Source organism: Euphorbia lathyris, chromosome 1 (genome assembly GCF_963576675.1).
Source record: "Euphorbia lathyris chromosome 1, ddEupLath1.1, whole genome shotgun sequence".
NCBI lineage: Eukaryota > Viridiplantae > Streptophyta > Magnoliopsida > Malpighiales > Euphorbiaceae > Euphorbia > Euphorbia lathyris.
Window position 1 is genome coordinate 114,885,114 of NC_088910.1, and position 14,043 is coordinate 114,899,156.

Genomic DNA, 14,043 nt, shown 5'->3' on the forward strand with positions numbered 1-14,043 from the left:
GTATTGTTGAATTGTTTTCATTATGAGTAGCTAAGTTCCATTTTCTGATTCAAGAGGGATTTCATTAGGTTGAAAGTTGTGAGGTTTCATGTATTAATTTCTTCAAGTATTAATTCAAGTTCTGATTTTCTTCTTCAATTCTTTTTATGATTATTGAATCGTATTCGATCTTCTATTGCTAAGTATTTATTCTTGATCCGTAATTGTCTTGAATGAATTACAACAAGTAGCAAAAATCGATCTTGAGTAATTGAGTTTTTGCTTGAGATTGATTGGGAAGAAAATTCAGCCAATTGCTATTGTTTGTCGACGTTCCTCTCAATAGGAATTGATTTGATAAACTTTCTTGATCCTAATGCGGTTATTGAGAAATTGGATATGCTTCATTCCCTTTTCTTAATAACTAGGTTGATTTAGATGCTTCATTTAAATTAATAAATTAAGAGAAAGTGAAAGAGTGAATTAGGTAATCCTTATACTCTTTAATCAAAAATTTGAATTCTAATTTGTTTATCATTTAAACCAAGGATCAACGAACACCCAATGAACCCAATCTCTTGAATCAGGCTTTCTCATTATTGAATTCCCATTTACTTTACTTGTTTAATTTGATTTAATCATCCATTAAAATCAAAACCCCCCTTTTATTTTATTTGCTAATTTGAATTAAGAGGTTAATTGTTCTCTTGGGATTCGACCTGGTCTTACTATTACTACAAATCAAATTGTAGTCCAATAGAGAAATCAGTAAAATTATAAATCTATTTTGTCGGGCTTCGACAAACCCGCCAAAATTTGGCGCCGTTGCCGGGGAACAATTTAGTCTATTGATTCATTTTCCTTTGTTTTTGATACTTTTTATGACCCGCACCTCCCGTGAAAGTGAACAAATATTTATTTTAGAAATAGAAAAAGAAATACGGAGGTTAAGAAAAGAAACAAAACAAAGGAGTGTTTGTTCATCGTCTTTAGAAAATTTTGAAGAAATCAGAGAAAATTTTGTTTTTCAAAGTGAGGAAGAGACGATGGCTGGAAATAGAACATTAAGGGATTTTGCAGCACCCAATTTAAATCGCCAATCATTTTGCATTGAGTTCCCAAATCCAGAGGTACCTTTTGAACTTAAATCTGGATTAATTCACTTACTCCCTTCTTTTCATGGTCTTACAGGTGAAGATCCTCATAAACATTTGAAGGAATTTCATGTCGTTTGTTCCGGTTTGAAACCCGAACGAGTAACCGAAGAGCAAGTTAAACTATGAGCCTTTCCTTTTTCTTTAAAAGATAAGGCTAAGGATTGGTTGTACTATCTTCCATCGGGATCTATCACGACATGGACAGAAATGCAAAGGTTATTTCTTGAGAAATTCTTTCCATCTTCACGTGCGGCGAATATTAGAAAGGAGATATGTGGAATTAGACAAGCTTGTGGAGAAACCTTATATGAATATTGGGAAAGGTTCAAGCAACTTTGCACAAGTTGCCAACATCATCAAATACCCGAACAACTCCTTATCCAATATTTTTATGAAGGATTGGCTCCAATTGATAGAAGCATGATTGATGCAACTAGTGGAGGAGCGTTAGTGAATAAGACACCCGATGAGGCAAGACAATTAATCTCCACTATGGCTGAAAACTCCCAACAATTTGGAACAAGATCAAATAGCACCACCAAGCAAGTTAATGAGGTAAATAATTCTAACATTGAAAATAAATTTGCTGAATTAGTTTCTTTGGTGCATCAAATTGCAGCAGACAAAGTACAGCCTGAAAAGGTATGTGGAGTATGCTCAATTGTGGGACATTACACTGATGAGTGCCCAACAATACAAGAAGATTTCCAACAAGCAAATGCTATTGGAGGATTTCCAGGACAACCACAACGCAATTATGATCCTTATTCTAACAATTACAATTCGGGATGGAGGGATCATCCAAATTTTAATTATGGAAATCAAGGAGGACAGCCAAGGTTGCAAAACCAGTCATATAATCGACCACCTCAAGTGCAAGGACCATCCAGACCTTCAACTTCTAACTCAGGTATGCTTTTGGAAGACATTGTTAAAAGCCTTGCTGAAAGTACTTTTAAATTTCAACAGAAAATGGAGGCAGAAATTCAGAATTTGGGAAGCCAAGTGGCTCAATTAGCTACATCAGTTCACAAATTGGAGGCACAAAATTCTGGAAAATTACCTTCCCAAATTATGGTGAACCCAAAGGAAAATGCTTGTGCAATCACATTAATAAGTGGGGAGGAAGTTCAATCAAGTCGACCTCCAACAAGAGAAGAGAAGCAAAAAGAACCACTCTCTGTACCTCAGAATGATCCTAAGGTAAACTCTAATCCTATTCCATTAATTCCATCTAAATTGGCTCCGTTTCCTTCAAGATTGGCAAAATCAAAGGACGAATATGAGAAAGAGGTATTGGAAACCTTTCGAAAGGTAGAGGTAAACATTCCACTACTTGATGCAATAAAGAAAATTCCAATGTATGCTAAACTTTTGAAGGAATTTTGCACAAATAAGAGAAAATTGAAAATTGATGAAAGAGTAATGGTGGGCAAAAATGTTTCAGCTGTGATTAAAAAGAGTCTACCCACTAAATGTAAGGACCCAGGCATGTTTACAATGCCTTGTGTGATTGGAAATAAACGAATTGAACATGCCATGCTAGATTTAGGGGCATCAATAAATGTAATGTCTTATTCTATTTATAATGCTCTTAATTTGGGACCTTTGAAAGAAACTAGGGTAGTGATTCAATTAGCTGATCGTTCTAACTCTTATCCGGAAGGAGTTGTGGAAGATGTTTTGGTGCAGGTGAATGAATTGATTTTTCCGGTGGATTTCTATATTTCGAAAATGGAGAATGATGCATCTGGAAATTCAGCACCTTTGCTACTTGGAAGGCCATTTATGAAAACAGCAAGAACAAAGATTGATGTTCATGAGGGTACTCTCTCCGTAGAATTTGACAGAGAGATTGTAAAATTTAATATTTTTGATGCCACGAAGTACCCCAAAAATTCAGATGTTGTTTATCATGTTGATGTCGTTAACTCACTTGTGCAGGAAAATTTTCAAGAAAAAGAGAGTCTATGTGAGTTGGAAGAAGGTGAACAAGCAAGTGATGATTCATCGAATAAGATGCAAAAAGGTGTAGAAAAATCTGAAATTGAAATGCCCAATACTTACAAGAAAATTCTACCTTCTATTTTGCAGGCTCTAACAGTCGAATTGAATATTTTGCCGGATCATGTGAAGTATGTCTATTTGGGAGAAGATGAGACACTTCCGGTGATAATTGCAAAAGGCTTAACTATAGAGCAAGAAGAAAGTTTGATCAAAGTTCTTCAAGAGCACAAAATGGCAATTGGTTGGAATTTACTCAACATTAAAGGCATTAGCCCATCCACTTGCATGCATCGAATATTTTTGGAGGAAGCTGATTTAAATCGAAAATTGCAAGTGCAAGAACTTGAGGAGCTACATTTGGAAGCTTGTGAGAATTCGAAAATTTACAAGGAGAATATGAAGTTGTTTCATGATAGTATGACTTGAGAGAACAATTTCAAATTGAAAAAAAAGTTTTATTATATAGTTCTCGATTGAAACTCATTCCCGGTAAGTTATGTTCTCATTTGATTGGTCCTTTTATTTTTATTAATATTATTCCTTATGGTGTAGTTGAGATTAAGAGCGTTGAGATGGATAAAGTTTTCAAAGTAAATGAGCATCACTTGAAAGTGTTCCATGAAGGCTTCAAAGAGGAACGAGAGTCGGAGATGAGTGTGGGAATTCTACATTATGAGAACGATTAGAAAAGGGAGTTCGTCGAGCATAGCGACGTTAAATAATTGCGCTATTGGGAGGCAACCCGTTAAATAACCTTTTTTTTAATAGTGTTAATTTTTAGTTTAAATTTCAGGAGCTAATTTCATTTAAGCCGTGACCACATGTCAAATTATAACCTTTGTCAAAATAGAAGCAGGAACCAATTTTGTTTAAACCTTGTCCACGGCTTATGAAAAACTGGTTACAACTTTTATTGTATTTGTGCGTTGACGATTGACGTGCCCACGACTTAAACAAATTTAGTCTCTGTTCTTTTTTTTTCACTAACAATTTTTTTTTATTTTGTTTTATTTAAATTATTAGTTTTCTTTATTTTATTTATATCATTATTATAAAAAAATTGTTGGAAAAAGAAAAAAAAACATGATTTACATTGGTTAGTTAGTTTTATTTTTTTTCTTTCTTTTTAGTATTAGTTGTATTGTATTTTATTTATTTATATTATTTTTTTTTAAAAAAAGTTAAAAAAAATGAGAAAACCCACTTCCTAATTCTTAGGTGTGCGTTAGTTTTGGATTTTTTTTTCATTCAAAAAAAAGAATTAAAAATTAAAAATTAAAAGATAAAAGAGATAAGTACTATACCCAAATTCTAAACAACCTAACTTACTTCTCTTTCTTTCAATTTCTTTTGCAGCGACGTCTACCAGGTCTTATGCCCTTTCCGTTTCATCTCCGATCACCGGAGTGTAAGGGTTTGGCTGTCAAATTTTTTCTTTCTCCTCCTTCCACTTGTTCATTTCTTACAGTCATGGGAAGGAAGCGGGCTGCTAGAAAAACGAAAGTCGATGTTCCACTCGTCCTTTCACCAAAAAAATCAGCAATATCGGAGGACCCATCAGAGGACGTGATCGGATCAGTCATTTCTTCCAGTCTCAAGCAGAAAACCAAAGCAAAAGTTTCTAAAATTCCTCCTACGAGCAGATCCAAAATACAAAAAGGATGGGTTTAGTTTCTTCTACGCAGGAACAATCTGTTTTCTTCCCATCTGGGGATTATAGGGAACCTAAGAAAATTGCCAAGCGGAAGCGAATGGATGAAAGTGACAATGTTTTTGAGGATGGTGAGCCTTCTTCGTCTTCGGGTTCGGATATTCAGAAATTATTGACTCAAAATCAAGAACGGAAGGATGAAGTCAGGAAACTAACTCACATTGTGGATCAGCTTTGTAATTTTTTTTTGGGTTTCGCTCCACCTCCTCCACCAACTCTTTGATCTATTATCGGCATCGGCTCAGTTAAGGGACGTTTTCTATATCTCTGTCTTTATCTTTTTGAGCCGTTTGCTTGTGCATACATTGGGACAATGTAGATTTTAAGTGTGGGGAGGGAAATCAGTGATTGTAACCAACATCTGCATCAATTGCCTAAATGTTTCCCAAAAAAAAAAAATTCAAAACAAGCTTTGGAACTCCATTTCTCTTTTATACAACTGTTTTGCATTGATTTTTAACGTGATATGCATTCTTCAAATCTAAGTTTTGATGAATGATGAAGGCAAGTATCAAAGTAGTTTTTCTTCAAAAATTTGGGCATTTGTGCTAATTTTGACATTGGAATTGGATGAAAAAGTGCAACATTTAACTCTATTTAACATATGTGAGCTTTTGAGCCTTTTGAGCAATTCATCACTTGTTGCTCCATATTTCTTGTTGAGTGTTTAATCAAACATAACTTGTTCATTCTAGAATTTGCTCTTTGATGCATTTCAAGACCACATAGATGATTGTGTGCTTTCAAAATGATTTGGGCATTTAGGTATAGCCACTTTTGAATTCTTAAATAGCCTGCCCTACTCTTGTCCATTAGTTAGCCCTTTTGAGCCTCTAGCCTTTTTCTTTCATTAACACACCTTATTTCATCCCTTTTCCCTTTCACTTTTATCCTTCTAAATTACCCCATTTTTTTAAGAATTAGTAAGTCGAGTCTTTTCTCTGCAATTATCAATATTTTCAGTCAACTATTAGCATAGGTGGGGTAAACTTCTCACCACCCCCTTCTTTTAATGTTATGTTTAAAAAAAAGAAAAAAAAACAAATAAATAAACAAAGTTCATCCTACAAGAACTTGTTTCATTTTACTCTTCCTATATGAAGTGTCAAGCATTCAAACGCCATTCCAATATCCTCATTATGCTTGAACACTTATTATCAGTAGCTTTCTTAAAGCTATCTCCTTATTTTAGTTGTGTCTTGTTACCTTAAAAAAAAGAAAAAAAAAAGAAGAAAAAAAAGAAAAAAAGGGACTGAATTGTCATTTTCGTTAATTGCAGACCCACGTTATTTACTTTGGCTTACTATTCTTATTTTCGCCCAAAATTTCCTTTCTCTTCACACCCTTACCTAAGCCCCGTTACAACCTTGAACAAAGACCCGTTGATTGATTGCATACTTTCATTCCAAGTGGTGGCGATTTGATCTTTGAGCAAACTTATGGTAATAACATGTTTATGTTTTGATTCGAGTGCTTATTGATTACCCTAAACACTTTGAGTGAATAGAGTGAATTCCCCTTGTGAGAGAGTTAAATTGTGTGCTTTGATTCTAAGGAAAGTGTTGAAAGAAGTTAAATGCTTGTTTTTCTCTATTAAAACAAAATGCTTAGATTACTTGCCTATGACTCATTCTTCTTAATGGAAATTCTTGATGCATACTCACTAGTGAGATCATGTAGATAGTTCTTAATTGAGTTTTGGATGTTCTATATGCTTGAGGACAAGCATAGTTTAAGTGTGGGGAAGTTTGACAAGACCATTTTAGTCTTGCTACTTTCTATCTTATTCTATGCAATTTGGAAACATTTGGTGTTTAATTGATGTTTTTGTTTCATATTTTGTTTTGGGAGAAAGTTTAGATGTTTGGTGAAAAATCTGTAAATTAGTGGCCTTTTGGAGCATTTTGGAGTATTTGCAAATCAGAGGCCAATTTCAGTTAAGGCGTGGGCACGTCCTGTCTCAGCTGTAATTGAGCAACAGCAGCCAACTTCAGTTAAGGCGTGGGCACGTGGCTGAACGAATTTGGAAGAGATAAGAAGATATTTTCAGATTTGATTTTGGGATATTATCTTATTTAATTGTATTCTATTTTAGTTAGGATTTGAATATTTCCTATTATCTCTATTTAATCATTAATTAATTAGAGATTTATTTTCTTTCCTTATCTCTTAAGGATATTTTAGTCTTTCTTCTTAGGGTTTTCCCCCTATAAATAGAGGCTTAACTTTCCTTAGAGAGGAGAACTAGGTTTTACAGATTTTCAATTGTATTGTTGAATTGTTTTCATTATGAGTAGCTAAGTTCCATTTTCTGATTCAAGAGGGATTTCATTAGGTTGAAAGTTGTGAGGTTTCATGTATTAATTTCTTCAAGTATTAATTCAAGTTCTGATTTTCTTCTTCAATTCTTTTTATGATTATTGAATCGTATTCGATCTTCTATTGCTAAGTATTTATTCTTGATCCGTAATTGTCTTGAATGAATTACAACAAGTAGCAAAAATCGATTTTGAGTAATTGAGTTTTTGCTTGAGATTGATTGGGAAGAAAATTCAGCCAATTGCTATTGTTTGTCGACGTTCCTCTCAATAGGAATTGATTTGATAAACTTTCTTGATCCTAATGCGGTTATTGAGAAATTGGATATGCTTCATTCCCTTTTCTTAATAACTAGGTTGATTTAGATGCTTCATTTAAATTAATAAATTAAGAGAAAGTGAAAGAGTGAATTAGGTAATCCTTATACTCTTTAATCAAAAATTTGAATTCTAATTTGTTTATCATTTAAACCAATGATCAACGAACACCCAATGAACCCAATCTCTTGAATCAGGCTTTCTCATTATTGAATTCCCATTTACTTTACTTGTTTAATTTGATTTAATCATCCATTAAAATCAAAACCCCCCCTTTTTATTTTATTTGCTAATTTGAATTAAGAGGTTAATTGTTCTCTTGGGATTCGACCTGGTCTTACTATTACTACAAATCAAATTGTAGTCCAATAGAGAAATCAGTAAAATTATAAATCTATTTTGTCGGGCCAGCATTGAAAAAGGCGAAGACGACCGCCCTTGATAGGACATCATTAAATCGCCCTTTCTCAGACGCAGGTCCTGAGATTCCACCCCATGCGGATGCACTGGTCGTCACCATGATGGTTGAAGGTTGGGAAATGAAGAGGGTAATGATTGATACGGGAAGTTCATGTAATGTCATTACCCGAGGAGCATTCGCCAGACTCCGGATTGATCCTGTCCAGGTGGAGCCGACGGTGGTTGACATTTTGGGAGTGACAGGTCATACCATTCAGACGAAAGGCCAAGTTACTTTGGATTGTGAGCTTGTTGATAATGATCAAGTTTGGAGAGGAGATTTGGAGTTCTCGATCTTGGATGGACAATTAGCTTATAACATTATCCTCGGACGACCTTTTATCTCCGAAGTTGCAGCTTTTATCTCTATTCGCCATTTGACACTTTACATTCCCACGGTCAAGGGAGGTGTGATGGTCAAAGGTTGTCAAAAGGTGGCCCAAGAAACATATCCGGCATCCTTAATGATTCGCCCTCAATCTAAAGAAGAAGATGAAGAGGAGCGTGTCACAATGGCCTTAGGCGAAACCGAAATGTACTTTATGGCAGAGGAGAAGCAGGTGCGAATAGCTAAGGGGCTACAAGGCAAGATCAGAGATGCAATCACCAAAGTACTTTGTGAAGCTGAAGATGTCTTTGCATGGAAGGACGAAGTTCTCCCAGGAATTAACCCAGATGTGATCACCCATAAGCTCAACATCGATAAAGATGCAGTTCCTGTGGCTCAGAAGCGGAGAAACCATGGTCCGGAAAGGCAAAAGGTGATAGAGGAAGAGATCGCCAAGCTCCAGAAGGCGGATGCCATCGAGGAGGTACTCTACACACAGTGGTTGGCGAACGTCGTGCTAGTCAAGAAAGCTGGCGGATCTTACCGCATGTGCATTGACTTTACAGATCTCAATAAAGCTTGCCCCAAGGATAATTATCCTTTGCCATGCATAGACATGCTTGTAGATGGAACTGCCGGTCACGCAATGTACTCCTTTACTGACGTGAAATCAAGCTATCATCAAATCCCCATGGAGCCCTCAGATAGAATTAAGACCTCGTTCGTGACACATCAAGCTACTTATTGTTTTAAAGTCATGCCCTTCGGGCTTAAGAACGCAGGTGCTACCTATCAGAGGATGATGAACAAGATATTTGCGGACAATAAGAGCGGTAATTATTCTGTCTATGTAGACGATATGATCATTAAAAGCACAACTGTAGAAAGGCATGCAGAAGATATAAAGGAGGTATTGGGCGTACTTCGGCACCACAACATCAAGTTGAATCCAGAGAAATGCACTTTCGGGGCAACATATGGGAAGTTTTTAGGATTCATGATCAGCGAAAAAGGAGTCAGCCCAAATCCTGACAAGGTCAAAGCAGTCCTAAAAATGCAAGCGCCCCAGAATATCAGAGAAGTACAGCACCTCAACGGACGTATCATAGCCTTGGGCAGGTTTATCTCTTGCTCAGCTCGTAGATGTCAGCCTTTTTTCGAAGTCATCAAGAAACAAAAAGCATTCGAGTGGAATGAGGATTGTCAAAATGCCTTTGAAGGAATCAAGCGGTTCCTCACAGAGCCACCCATGATGAGCCGACCTTTGAAAGGGGAGGATCTTTACATGTACGTATCGGTCACGGATAAAGCCGTATGCACAGTCATGATACGAGAAGAAGATGGCCAACAATTCCCAATTTATTACGTGAGTAAAGTTTTGAAAGACGCTGAAACCAGATATTCAAAGCTGGATAAAATGGCGCTGGCTGTTGTAACCACGGCAGTTCGCCTTAGGCCATATTTTCAGGCGCATACTATAATAGTTCGAACCAATATACCAATGAGAAAGGTATTGCAGAAGCCGGACACTTCAGGAAGGTTGATGGAATGGGCGATTCGCCTGGGCGAATTTGATGTAAGATATGAAAGCAGATCATCTTTGAAAAGTCAGGTCCTGGCGGACTTCGTGAATGAATTCACTGATGAAGGGATATCTCATCCCAAGCCTCCGTTAGAAGAATGGTCGATGTACACTGATGGAGCTTCTTCGGCGGATGGAGCAGGTGTGGGAGTTGTGATCAAAGGTCCCCACTACATAAGATTGCGATACGCAGCAAAATTAAATTTCCATGCCACTAATAATGCTGCTGAGTACGAAGCTCTGATACTGGGATTACGTCTACTTCAAGAAATCACCCCAGAGCGGATCGTGATATATAGCGATTCAAAACTAATGGTCAACCAAGTAATCAAGAATTACGAGGTGAAAGACGAGGTTCTGGCCAAATATGTAGCAGAAGTCAAAAAGTTGCTGGATCACCTTGAAGTTAAAGAAACTAAGTGGGAATTGATTCACATACCAAGGGAATCCAATACAGAGGCTGATCAATTAGCCAAAATGGCTTCTTGTGAGGAAAAATGGGCGGACCCGGATTGTCCCTTTGAAGTAAAAATGGCTCCAGCATTTGCCTCTGAAGAAGTGTCCTTACTCACAACGGTGGAGGGTGATTGGAGATCGGTCATCCGCCAATATCTGCTGAATGGATCATTACCTGAAGACAAGGAGGAGGCACGGAGGATAGTTAGGAGATCAGCCTATTTCTCCTTGATCAATGATGGTCTTTACAGAAAATCCTTTAGTCATCCTTGGCTGAAATGCATTCTACCAGAAGAAGGGCAGCAGATCCTCAAGGAGCTACACGAGGGATCCTGTGGGTCACATGAAGCTTCCGCCACGATCTTGAAGAAATCCAGGTTAGCAGGTTTCTACTGGCCCACAGCTGAATTAGATGCCCAGAGTTTGGTAGAATCTTATCACAATTGTCAGATTCACGCAAATGAGTCACATACTATCAAACATATCCAAAAGCCAATCATTGAGGGACGTCCATTCGCCCTCTGGGGAATAGACATCGTTGGCCCATTTCCCCCAACTCGCCGGCAAAAGAGGTACATAATAGTGGCAGTAGACCATTTCACCAAATGGGTAGAAGCCGAGGCTGTTTCCTCTATTACAGCAGAACAGATGGTGGAGTTTGTCAAGGACAACATCGTGGGAAGATATGGCATTCCACATACCATCATCACTGACAACGGAACACAGTTTAACTGTGGCAAATTCAAGGCTTTCTGTGAGGGGTTGGGCATCCTGAATAGATTCGCCTCCGTTTATTATCCTCAGTCCAATGGAATGACCGAAGTTACCAATCGGACAATTGTTAAGGGGATAAAGAAGAGGTTGGGAGAGCATGACAAGAAGTGGGCGGATCAGCTTACAAGTGTTTTATGGGCTTATCGTACCACCCCAAGAACAGCTACTGGGGAAACACCATTCGCCCTTTCTCATGGAGTGGAGGTCGTGATCCCAGTTGAGATACAAGTCCCCAGTGATCGGGTAGCCTTTTATTGTGAAGAGGACAACAACAAACGACTAAGGGAGCGTTTGGATCAGGTTGAGGATCGCAGGAACCAATCCTATGTACGCATGGCAGCATACAAACAACGGATCGCGGCTTACCATGATAAAAATGCCAAGCTTGTAGATCTAAAGATAGGAGATCTTGTGCTTCACAAAACTGACAAAGTCCAATCTCGAGAAGGCAAGGGCAAGTTGGGGCTCAACTGGACAGGTCCATACCAGATAGTAGACAAGGTTGGACCGGCCACATTCAAAATACAAGATATGGAGGGCAATACACTGCCACGCACGTGGAATCTCCAAAACCTCCGCAAATACTTTGTTAAAAAATGAATTTACTGCTGCAATATCAATATTCCCGTCTTAAAAAGAAGGGGGCATCCAACGTTCTCCACATTCAATGTAGATCCGCCACTTGGCGGATCCTGATCACCGATAGAGTTAAAACGATCCTTGGACGCAAGGTCTTTACACTCTCTTATCCCTCCCAGAGAAGGATTCACAAGTCCTGCGGGCGGATCATTTCACCTCAAAGATAGGTAGCAAATTGAACCACTGGGCAGCTTTACTTCCTCCAAGAAGGAATAAAACAGCTTCAAACCTTCACAAAGGTTCATACCATGGAGTATGGCTGGCCACCTACTCCAAACATAAATCCTAAACATGCTTATGTTCAAAATACTTCTTTACGTAAATGTAAGAGTAAAATAAATAGATAACAGTGTAAAGGATTAACCAGATTGTACTTAGAAGATTTTTTACAAAAAGATCTTTAAACAAAAACTAAATAATAATAGGGGCATCCTCTTTTGTGCTTCCTTCGCCTATGATGCTTGCTTGAGGATCCTTCTTCTCCACAGTCACAGATCCGCCACCAGGAGATACCTCCTTATCCTTCGAAGAAGTAAGACCCGGTGGAATGACAGAATCAAGAATAGGCTCTGTACCTACCTTGGGCAGCATCTCTTCGAAATTGTCCGCCACAACTGTGGTAGAAGGTTTGGTTTCCTGCGGGGGTCCTTTCATCCATTTCCGTACATAATTGCGGAGGTATTCCCTGACATCTGGCATTTTGTTGAACCTCGCCACGTCTTCTGGTTTGGGGACGGCGAGCAGAGGATCTGTGAAGTCAACTTCGGGATGGGCCAGGGAGAAGTACGCCATAAGCATCTCGCCATAGTAAAACGCCTGTACACCCGCCGTGTATTCAGCTTCTCCGAGAGCATCCTCATGGCTTTTGGCATCAGAAGCCATCGTTGCCTTTAAACTTTTAATCTCTTCATCCCGAAGAACTAAAGCAGCTGTGGCGGAAGCAAGATCCGCGTTTGCAGAGGCAATGGTGGAATTGGCATTCGCTGTCTCTTTTTCTAACCTTTCAATGGTTGCCCTGTCCGCCACGTTCTGAAGAAGCCCATTTTCCAAAGTACGCAGACGGGCATACAACTATAAAAGACAAAATGATTTAGTCCAAGGGCGAAAAAGAGGTGAAGGAATTACCATTATCTACATTCTTTTTGAACTCACCGAAAGAAGCTCTGATTTCCCCTTCTGGACGTGAGTTGGCCCAGGGATTTGGTTATAGTTCCTTTGTACCTCTCCCACCTGACCCAAGGCCTCATCCAGATCATTCAGAAGGGATTCATTCTCAAAAGAACCTTGGGCCCCCAATTTGGCGGACCAGTATCCTCCAATATCGGGCTTCGCCATCTGCACAAACAGAGAAGAGTCATACATCGCTTTAGAATCGGATGAGCAACAGAGGAAATCAAAAGATGGATTACCTGAACAATCTTCTCAGCAGGTTTGGCGGATCGTATCGCGTCCGCCATAATCTTGGTACTACCCATAGTGTTGGGCCGCCTCTTCTTCAGTGGCGGATCAACACCTATCTCTGCAGGATGTTTGCCCGTATCGGCTTGAGGATTAGCCGCTTGACTTTTCTTGCGCGCTTCATCTTCCAAAAGCTTCCTGCGCGTCTCTGCAAGAGCGTGATTGGCCTTAGATACACCCCTGCCAAAGAAGACATCAAGATAATCAAGACTTCAGAAGTAACAGAAAGGTACCTTGATCAAACTGAGTAATTTTCGAATAAATAAATTGATCCCCTTCTCGGTGAATCAATGGAATGTCACTCATCATGAAGGCTGAGGCATCTGCATAAGTCCATGAATCCGCCTTGATCTGCTTCATGAGATCCGCCACCTCTTCATCACTGCTTGTTAAGATCCGCATGTTACCCGCCATATGTAGCGGACGAGAATTCCAAACTGAAGGGAAACCTAACGGTTCATCCTCCTTTATCTTCACATAGAAGAAACTCTCATCCCAGCTATGAACGTTGGACATTTTGTCGTAAAAGGGCGAATAGACACCAAATTTGGCAAATGTAAGATAGGATTCTGACTTCCTCTTGAAAGGTTTATGAAAGGCCCTAAAAATACGGCCCGTATAAACAACGCCTAAATTTGAAGCAAGATAGCAGTCTAGGGCCATGTCGAGCCAGCCATTAGGATGTAGCTGACTGACGGCAATGTCAAAGTATGAGAGGATATCCGCCATCATCTTGGGAAGAGGAAGGCGAAACCCTCTCTCTACATGACTACAGAATACACTAAAGAAGCCGTTAGGCGGATTGGAGGGGCGTTGATGAGAAGCAGCAAGTTGGGTTTCGTAATTTTTGATCCACG

At 38.9% G+C, this 14,043-nt stretch overlaps 1 non-coding gene across 1 annotated transcript; it reads right to left on the reverse strand.

Moving 5' to 3' along the window:
• Positions 1-1,391: 1,391 nt before the first annotated feature.
• LOC136216249 (small nucleolar RNA R71) lies at positions 1,392-1,498 on the reverse strand. The gene has a single exon (XR_010683244.1). It is a non-coding gene; the product is annotated as a small nucleolar RNA R71 (small nucleolar RNA).
• Positions 1,499-14,043: the final 12,545 nt, after the last annotated feature.